This window comes from Taudactylus pleione, unplaced genomic scaffold (genome assembly GCF_031769625.1).
Source record: "Taudactylus pleione unplaced genomic scaffold, aTauple2 ptg000181l, whole genome shotgun sequence".
NCBI classification, from domain to species: domain Eukaryota; kingdom Metazoa; phylum Chordata; class Amphibia; order Anura; family Myobatrachidae; genus Taudactylus; species Taudactylus pleione.
Window position 1 is genome coordinate 6,508,096 of NW_028284583.1, and position 11,386 is coordinate 6,519,481.

The following is an 11,386-nucleotide window of genomic DNA, read 5'->3' on the forward strand; positions in this document are numbered from 1 at the left end:
GTTTCACTGGGACTTTTTGTTATGTTATTTGAACAATGGAAAATAAATATTCTTTGCTAGAGGAAGTTCATTCCATTCACCTGATTAAACCAAGCAATCAACCCGATACTTGGCAGAGAATTGGCAAACAAAAATGGATGTTCTTCAGAATGAGATCACTATTTTCTAATACTTCTAGACATCCTAGGAAGCAGAGGAGCCAATAATTATTTAATGCAAAACAATACTAATGACTCATCATCGTTTTTCTCCGACTCTACAGTATCTACTATGCAAAGAGACTATTTATTCTTGTGCGTCCCTTGTCTCTTATGTGCAGTACAACCAACTGTTATTTCATTTACATTATATTTACTTGTTGATTGTCTATTTAAACAGTTGCAAATGTAAAATGTAAGGTTGAGTGAAACTAAAACAGTCTAAAGTGTTAGAACACCCCCGTTTTCACAGTTTTATTAACTTTTATGCATTTTTTTGTCTCAATTTACTCTGGGCATAGAGCAAACCAGCTTGATGGCATTCCATGATTTGAAGGCTACTGTCTTGTCTTGTTCTATTAATCAATGGTAGTTCTAACATAGCTTGGAGGTATGTATTTGGTCGTTATCTTGTTATTTGATGAACCTACTGTACTTTGCAGCATCATGTAGACCATGATGCTGCAAAATGCTGTTGTAGCCCATTCGGTTCATAGTGTAAGTCACTCTGTGCAAGTCGTTGACTAAGAATCCTGGAATAGAGCCCCAGACTATCACGCTTTCACCTCAGGTTTGACATGGGGTTTGTTTAGTAAGTGGCAGATTCCCAGGATTTTTAAGCCCAAAATTTAAAAGAGTGGTGCTTTTAAAAGCAAAACATGGGGTCTTTTGCTATTAAAGCACTGCCTTTTAAAATTTTGGTGCTTCATGGCCGAAACAAGCCTCTTTTTCAATTCTGTAGAACACCTGGAATTTCTCTATCCATTATTGTCCCCTAAATTGGATTTTTTTTAACTCTGAAATAAACATTATTTTTTACGTTTTTGCTTATTTTTTTAACCCCACTTATTTTTTATATCATTTAAGGTTATTCACTGGACAAATTTCTTAAAATTCAATACTGGAAAAATTAGGGTGTTCTAAAGCTTCTGAATGTTAGTATAGGTTATTCCACATTTACAAGAAAGAACAATATTTATGGTCTTGTTATTATTATTATAATTTACTTATATGGTGCGACAAGTGTTCCGCAGCGCCTTACAAAATATATAAACAAATACGTGACCAAAGGCTCACAGTACAAGACAATACAATGCAGGACAAGGACATGGATAATAGACATTGCTACTTTAGTGACCATAACACCACATAAGCAGCAGAGCTTAAGCAACTAAGTGTTAGGTGCCCTACAGAGAAGTAAGAAGTAGATGAAAGTAAAGTAGGGAGAAGCACAAGAGGGTAGGGGGCCCTGCTCATAAGAACTTACATTCTAGTTACAATGCTTATGTAAAATACTATGGGCAGGATGTCTCATCTATCACAAATACATTGTGATACATAATGCCCCTTTTTGCATGCATACCAGCAATACATATACAAGTATGCAGCAATACATACCCGCCAGGACAGATCCTTAAAGATATAGAGCTGTCACATTGAAGAATTGACTTCCGGGTTTCTGACCTGGGATTCCTATTGCACATGCACAGACACCAGATGACTGTTGCACTTATTGTGTCAGGGGCTAATACTAGTTGGTCTTTGCATTCCATTCTACTTCAGTGCTTATAGAAGCTGACCAACACAGTACTGAACTAATGGTTAGTAGTGGGACCATACTGCATTAAACTAAAACTAGCTGAAGTACCCAGAATTGCCCAGGTTTAAATCTTCAAGGTAATCCATATTCATCCAGTGGAAGGCCCAGAACAAGATCCCTGGGTCAACGTTCTGCCCTGCGCACCCTGACCCACTCCATTAGGCATCGCAGACCAATTGCTATCCCGTTGTGAAGTTTTCATCCAAATCCATCCAGTGGAGGGCTCAGAACAGGCTCCCCAAGACAAAGTTCTGCTCATTGTACACCAACAGGAGGTCTGAATGGGACCTCAACCTTCTGGGATACAATGTTACCACTCTGTGAAGTTTTTGCCTAAATTATGTGATGTCATCCAAATCCATCCAGTGGAAGACCAAGAACACACTCACTGAGTCAAAGTTCAGTCTGGTGCACTTCACCGTGAGGGCCAACTGAGACCCCAGCCACTCCATTAGGCATCCCAGAATTGCCACCCCTCTGATGGCATAAGAGGCATTAGGCCCTATAGTGTTAATTTTGGGGCATTCTTTAAGTGGCACTAGACAGAGCCACCAAGGGCATTAGGCCCTGCATGGTACTGGTTAATCCCTCTTGTTTATATGGCAATAGGCCAAGCCACCATGGGCATTAGGCCCTACATAGAATTGTTCAGCCCGATTGCTGAGGCAGTATTAGGCCAAGGTACTGAGAACATTAGGCCCTAAATAGAATTGTTATTGCTTCATGGTTAGACAGGCTGTAGGCTCGAGTTATTTAGGGCACCAGTTCCTACCCACTGTAGTCCTGCTAGTGTGTAACCCCAAGAAGTGTGTAGGCCACCCTTAAAAAGAAATGCCCTGTAATAGATAACTTGGTGTTATTGCCTTGTATTGTTACTGCATTGTGCATTTTTGTACATTGTAGGGAGTTAGCAGCAGCATGTGATAGGGTGTGTACTACACCCATTCTGTGATAGCTGCTGTTCAACTGATGAGCTAGAGTTAGGACCCTGATATATGCAGGAGCAGCCAGGTACAGTAGTTGTAGGTAGCACACTCTAGGGAAACATAGTGTAGTAGAGTCAGATGAGTGGTCTGTTATTTTGTGTTCAACTTAAAGATACGGAGATTGTGATCATCCATCAATCCATCTAGTCACTAGAGTACATCTGGTGAGTATAATCTGTGGTTTGTGTGTCACCTTCAACCCCTTACCTGTGGGTGAATTTGATCAGTTGCACATCAGAGGTTTAACACAGTATGAGGCTAAAAGCACCAACGATGACCATTCACTGACCCAGTGGAGGTCATCCCATCGAAGCACATATCCTTTCCTTTGTAGGGTCGAAGAATGAGTTTCTGTCTGTGTCCAACCTGCTTTCCTGGACTGTTGACCACTGAAGGTGAGAGCGACTGGCACGACATACATGTTCAAGCACACCTGCACCACAGCTAGCTTGCGCCTTATGGTCACCATTCACAAAATCAAAACATAACTATAATTTAAAAAATATGTGTTATAATACTTACTACTTTAAGAGATTCCATCAAACTTTTTTTTTCCACACCCTTGGGTAAACACAATAGCTCATTAACAAAGAACAGTTGTTACAAAAATACTTTTTCCTATATGGTTTGCTTTGTTCACATCAAACTGTACACTTCAGGGCTGATGCAGAGTGTCATATACAAACCTCTCCAAAGGGTAAACTTTGCACATTTATTACTGTGCATGCCCACAAAGTGAGTACACATATACAGTATGTGGTCACTAAGTCTAGCGAGCCTCTGATAATGACGAGGTGGAACAGGTACCATTATGGCATATTCAGGTAAATACAGATTTGGCAGACCAGCATGTATATGGTATACAGTTGTCAGGAGCTCTATCTTATGTACCTGCTTGAGGGCAGGTTTATTTATATAAGCTCTATCTTATGTGCCTGCTTGGGGGCGGGTGTATATTGTATAGTTCAGTATATACATGCTTTTTCTTATTATTGACATCCACGGTACTGTATGTGCTTCAAGCACCTTATTTTGAACTGTGACAGTGCAAGGGTTTTGGGTCTTTGGAGCCCTATTTCTACCCACGCCTTGAAGCTATAGGCCCCATGGTGAAGCCCCTCGACATCAAAGTCCCTGTCGTAAGGTTTGGGAGGGCCCCCCTTACCTTGAATTCAACTGAAGCATCTCTAAGGATACTGGTTCAACAGCTGCCCCAGAAGGAGACATTGTTGGGAAGAGGGCTCCTCATAAGGGTCACATTCAAAGCATTCAAAAAGCCAAATGTGAAAAAATAACACTTAAATAAACATAAAAATGTGGTAGTGTAGTAAATAAATTAAAAACAGAGTGTACATTATAGTGCTCTTGTGTCTTACTCTGTGCTCCTAGAGCAGGATTCCTAACCATCGACAGGGGCACTGGCAACTCTGGCTCTCAGTATCCTGCCTTGTGGCCTTGAACCAAGGCTCCCTGTTCACCCACTTCAGTGCCAATAATCACTTTGGAATAGCAGGGGCACAGTGATGTGCGGTCAGGTGAGGCAGGTGAAGCACAGCCTTTCCTGTCATACTTAGGTATACTTCAGAGTTTTGACTATAAAAATTATAAGAAAAATGTAAATTAAATATTCTAAATATATTCTTAGTTTCATTCTAATATCTTTTATAGTCAAAACTCTGTAGTAAAAAGTGTGTGGCTGGTGAGGCACTGCCTTCCCTGTTTAACTTTTCCGCACATCCCTGATCAAAACACAGCAAATTTCCAGCACTATATACTGCTGCACCTTTGTATAATGCCCACATGAACCCTCGGGTTCATATACAGTATGTATGTGTAAATCTGGCTCTGATACTAGCCAGTGCCTCCCCAGCCATTTACCTCACCGCACGTCACTGCAGTGACAAATGCAGGATTTTTAATGGGGGGTTTCTATATATATATATATATATATATATATATAGTATGTATATATATATATATATATACATTTATATATATATACATATTTTACACACACATGCTGTAGATACACACATGTCACACATATATTAAACACACACATATATGTCACACATACAACACACAAACACACACACTCTTTCTCTTTTTTACCTCGCAGCAGCTGCAGGTAGCAGATGGAGCCGTGTAATTAGGCCCTGCCCCCTAGCGGCAAAATGCCATGATTCGCAGGTCAATCGCGAGGGGGGATGGCCAAAATGACTCAAATCTAATGGAATCATATCATATTCACTCCGCCTCCTCCCTATTGACCCACAAGTTGTGGCATTTTGCTGTGAGGGGGCTGGGCTTAATAAACATGATGCCCACTCCCTCCTCTTTCAGGTGAAGTTTCTGGGTACTCAGAAACCCCGCCTGCGTGCGCTACTGAATAGGACAGAACTACACTTGACCTTAGCTAAAAGGCTGTAGAACAAATACAATAGTTGATGATGACGGCATAATTATTTAGTCAAAACTAATTAGATGATTGCGGAGTCAGACCTTCAGATGACACAACTTTTTTCATTGCTTATGGCTATCTTTCAGAATTGAGTGGCCACTTGTTTGTGTGACTTTTAAAGGTCATACCGCAGTTCTGTAAAGTTACATAATTAATATTTGCTTACTATTACGCCAAATGGCAAATTTGTTTGTCAACGCATTTCATCCCGTAGGTAACCAAGACTTTCTCTGAGACAAAATGCGTTGACATCATCCTCCAGATACACTTTGTTCCTGTCACTGTTCTGGTCTTCATTGCAACTCACCTTAATACTTTTCTGAGCAGCCAGGAATAGAACAAGGCAACCTCTGCACGCTTATCGCAGCATCTGCTAATGCCACATCCACAGTGTTCAGCAATCTTCTTTTTTACCTCTAGCCGCCGCATCCTGTGTGGAGAGGAGCACCCGTTGGAATGGACCCTGGTGTCGTCACGCTGACCGGGGGTCTGATGATATTTTACCTGGGTGCAGCGAAATATATGGCAATACAGACTGAGGTAACATTAGCACTACAAGTGTAACACTGGGATGCCAGTGTTTACAGATTTTACAATAACAGCTTACAATTGGTTTGCTCATATTCATGAACTGCACACTAGCAACCAGCTTGTTTATCTACAGTATGCCAGCATATCTATAGGCTATTGAATACTAACCGGCTTGTTTATTTTACACAGTGAGGATTTTGATTTGGATACAGTTGACTGATATTCACTTGACAAATTATCTACAATAAAGGTACTAATATTTTTATGACAACAAAGTACCTTTATATGTGGTGTTGATTTTAAGTGTGTCAAAAGACATTATTTAAAACTATTGTGGTTTTTTATAACCATTTATGAGGATTGAGAAATTTGATGCTCTACTGTACATTAGAAGGTTTATGTCTTGTGTTTTGATATATGTGTATGTGTCTACAATAAAACCATTATAGGTGGAATTTAAACAAGCCTCCTATTCACTAATAAAGAGCAGACATACATTTATATACTTTATGCATTTGATTTAAATGTAACTTATTACCAAGCGCAGTAATTAGTAGAATTTTTGCATTTATGGATTATGCAATTGTGTATAATTAGTATGACTCCTAAAATTCTTATTGTATACAAATTACTGTCTTAAAATAGCTTACTTTTTTTCCCACTTCACATATATTTGACCATAGAAAACATGCTAGGATTATCACCAGTAATATTTAGTTTTTCTCTAATTATAATAGCCATAGAAGCCTTCTGTCATTTTTATTCTGCAAATCTATCAAATAAATTTATGTGATGACAAATCTACTTAGTATGATTTCAAAGTTTTAGCTAACATTAAGCTATATTTTTTTGAATTATGTACACTTTAATAACTTTTGTTTCTCTCTTTTTTAATATATATCCCATTGCTCACTCAACTGGCATGTTATATCGTCTTGCAACGTCTACTGTACGTCATCGCCTCCACCAGCAACAGCTACAACAAAAGCAACTGTCCAGGGAGCATGTCTACAAGTCATGTGTACGCCTCTTTGGGATGCCAGACACAGAAGTGATGCACCAGTAACAGTAACCTTATGTCATCAAGAACATGCTACAGATTCTGCAGACTGACCTAGAGCCTATGATCAACATCCATACAGCATGAATAATTTGTTGGCTGCATTACATTTCTGTGCATCTGGATTACTCCAGACCACAGTAGCTTTAGCTAAATGTTCCATACTATTTCCATTTGGGTACTACAGGCATCATTAAGATTATTTATTTGTCTTACCTTTTTTCCAATAAAGCACCTATTTCACAACATTGCTCAATTTTTGCACGTCATATTGGCAGTGGATGGTACTTGTGTAGCCTTGGTACCACCTGATAAAAATGCATCTATTTTTTGCAATCTGAAACATTTTCATATCATCAATGTCGAAGCTACATTTGATGCATTTCTCCTTTTCCATAGCATTCTTGTAAATTTTCCAAGGTGGGGGGTGGGGGGGTCACAGGACTTTTCATAATGAGGAAATCAGTCTTATTGCAACAATTATCAAAGAGGCAAGGTGAAGAGATGTCACTTAGGTAATACTATTTTTTAAATAAAATTAGTGAAAGTTACTTTGGTACTATAAGTATTACAAGACAAAGGGGGTGGTTCAGCTTGGGCCAGAAATGCAAAGCTGCATGCAGGCATCTTTGCAATTCCGTCTTTGCAAACATGCAAATGCAGCAGGAGGTGTATGAGACCCACTGCTGCATTTGCAATCCCAGCACTGCGACCGAGGTCACAGGCTGGGATCACCATCGCGACCATTGGCCGCCAGCTAGCTGAGTATGCCTCAGCTTACTCAGGCTGGCCGGCTTACAGGGCCAGGAAACTGCATCCGTGGATGCAGCCCCTGGCCTTGCCACTCCCGGAAAAAAGGGCGGACACACCCCAGTTTCCGGATACGCCAGCCGACCCATGCCCCCACACCACCCCTTATATGCATCTGGCTGTCAATCAGGCTGAGGCATAGAAGGGGCTGCGTGCGATTCACAGAACTTGAAAGTTAACAAGAAATGTGATCTCGCACCAATAGATTTATAGATATACCTCTATTCCTGAGAAATGATCTTATTGATTTTAAGGACCCTACAGCTTCATTCCTTTTATTAATTAGTGGTTACAGGTATATGTGAAGGTGCTACCTTATAATCTTGTAAGTATCATAGAAACTAACAAAAGAAAAAAGACAAGATTTTTATCTGATGCACTTGTAGGGTCAGAATATCCTTATATTTAACAGTTCTCTGGAGCAGTACTAAAATGTAACTTTTATTTTAATATTCTTAAAAATATAGTAACGGAGTCCAAAAATATAGGCGAAATATAATTAAAATAACAAAGGATAAGTAAAGAGTGTATACATATGTAGAATAGTAAAAAGTGATTTAAAAAACCACATGCTGCCGGTTAATTCAACGTATTTATAATGCCCAAGGCTTATATGGTGCAACTTATTCACATATAAAAATGATGTTAGTATTATTACATCGTATAATTCACAAGTTGTTACACCCTGAGGATGGTTATGAGATGGGAGTTTAAGTGTGACAAATATTTGAGTGAAGAGTGAAGGGAGGGGAAGAATAATAGTATTGCTTGCAAGATATGTCGTTTTTACTCCTGCCGTGTTTTATAAGTATTAGGAAATAATCCTAATCTTATGTGACTTGAGGGTAGCAATAATTATTACTGAATATATATTGTATCTTATCTTTACTGTCAATATTTATAGGCTGTTAGTATTTGTTGCCTTTCTACTTGCAACAGACTGCAACACATTAAGTAAAGATACAATAGTGGATATACTTCAGTCATGAACTCCCTCGCAATACATATATGCAGCTATTAGTCTCAGGCAAACGGAGCCTTCATATAATAAGATTTGGCTCCTTATTTGTAATGCTGTGAAGTTTTCATGAGGCTAGTCTAGTCTGTGCTATCGTGCACGGACTCATATCCCGGATCCCATTCAGTACTCATATCCACATGGATTCTTTGTAACAATATTTGGCCCGTCTGTTACAGTCACAGAACGGTGTCATACACTTCTCCCACTACAAACACACCCCATAAGCCCGGTTTCACATATATGTGTGTTACTGGTATTGCTAACGTTTTAGCATATGATAATGCTATAACCGGCGGCAGCGTGGTATGCCGACGCGTGTTTCGCTGATAGCAGCTTTGTCTAGGCAGTGCTAGATTCGCAAACTTGTTCTGTGCACGCACAGATTCCCGAGTTGGTTCTGTGCATGCACAGATTCTCGAACTGGTCCTGTGCAAGCACTGACTTGTGTTCAATGCTGAATTAGCCCCACAGATCACTGTAGTTGCTACAATGCCCCATTTAGATACAGTTCATTATCATAATGTAGCCAGCCTTCTTAGAGTCATGTGCCTTTTGAAAAATATTGTGGACAATTTTGTAACACTCTAAAGCTATAAATAAACATGTCTGTTGCAACATACCATTGAACAAAACATATAGATTCTTCAGGTCGCAGTGTGGTGTATGAAAAAGCATCACGTAAGTGCAGTTCTGGCCAGCAGGAGAAGCAATGCTGCCACCACCACACTATAAATAAATATTTAAAGTGAAACCTGTCTGTAGGTATAAGCTATAGTGACTACAAAAAAGAAGCAAAATTTAAGTAGCTCATCACCCATCAGTACCTAACATGTGGTCTCCCTTGTTCTCACATGTTGGCTGTAGGACATTTCTCATGGCGAATGCATTATTAAGTGGTGAATGCTACTACCACAGATTCAGGTTGGATCTGGAGAAAGACAGATTTTCTGCCTCCAGAGATCTGTGCTAAGCTACAGGTGTTGGGCACATCCATCAGCTTGTCTGTTACCGTCTCCCCAGATGCAGCTTTTAGATTTGGAGACCAATCTCCCTGCTGTATTGTTGGCTGTGGGATGTGAGGTGGCAGCCCAAGCACTGATTATGGCAACAAATGAAACTGGTGGTTGGTGAACACTTATACTGTATCAGTCCAGTTATTTGCTCCTAGCATGGACACCATCCTGTGGACATCCAGGAACTCATCTTTTGGGTGTCAATGAAGGCATAATGGAGGAGAAGCACCTCTATAAAATGGGTGAGAAGCCACACAATGGCCTGGGATGTGACTGTGCAAGGTGCAAGGTGACATTTATTCAATGAGCGCTACAGCTAACCTGTGTTTAATCTATACAGTGCCCATGATGCACTGTCCATATTGTCTTTGTTCATGCATATACTATGTATGCTAACACATTCAATATAGCACAATAAAAACATTTGTGTAAATTACCAGCATTGTGACCTGCGATTGACCCTTGTGTGAAACTCAGTTGCTGATTTAATCATTTGTCTGAAGATGCCATGTGAGGAGGAGTCTGGCAGGTTTATGTATAGCCTATTTGGACTGCCAGCTAATAATCCAACAGACAGACAATGGTAAAATTGTGGGGTCTTATACATACCAGGTGTGCCCTTCCCACCATGAGTTTGGCCTGGGGAGTGTCATCCCTATATACCTAAATGACAGCATGCTCTGGGCAAAGGGTCATAAAACCAAATTAGCATCAATGCAAGCCAGTGAGTCAACAAAAGGGGGACTGTGTGACAGCATAAGCAGGCATAAAATGCCATGTACTATAGAACTCTAAAACATTAAATTCTCTGGAGCCATTCTGACATTGGGAATTGCTCCATCTAACAGATTCATGTAAGTGAGACTGTTATTTTTTTTTCTTTTTCTTTATAAGAAATTTATTTGCCTAGGACTATCTTTGCATGTCATTCTTATTGATTGTTTTTGTATATACTTTAAGTATTGTGAGTATCTCTCTAATTTGAAACTTCATGGTCTCTGTATTTCTTATTGGATCCATTTTGTCTGTTGATTCAGCTAATCCATGATACATATCTGTACTACAGGGTTATTATTTGTGAAATTACAACTGGGACTGAATTGTAACTGCATAGGGAGATGGAAAACTTCCTACTTGGAGTGTGTCACTCCTGAAATTCTTTGCATGGTGGCAATTATTGGGAAATAGTGAATGAGAGAGATAATGGGTAGTGTAATCATTTCTGTAAACAGACCTGATGATTGTTTTATGATTAACTCTGTCAGACCCACATCACGCAGGCTCAAGTAAGTGCTGATCTTGACAAAGTTATGGACTGTGGTTAGATATTGGAGTATCTTAGAGTCAGGTCTATAGCAGTGCCAATCTCCAGTTCCATTTTCAATAAAGATGAGGCAAAAAAGTTTCACACAGAGTGCGCAATTTAGGAAACAGTGTCTACCCTTTTCAACCAAGGCTCTTCCCTCCTATTTTACATCTAGCCACAGATCAACACACAAGTCTGCAAATGTATTCACCTAAATTATTGAATGAACATTTGGACTTCTAAAAACCCATTTAGATAGACCTTGATTGCCTGGCCGAAAGGAGCCAGGCAATATTGTTGGGCAGGAGACAGACTACATGGAACTATTCCCTTCCCCATTGGAACAAATACAAAGCTTCTGATATTATGTTATTTCCCAATTTGTCTGGTTTAAATGAAAT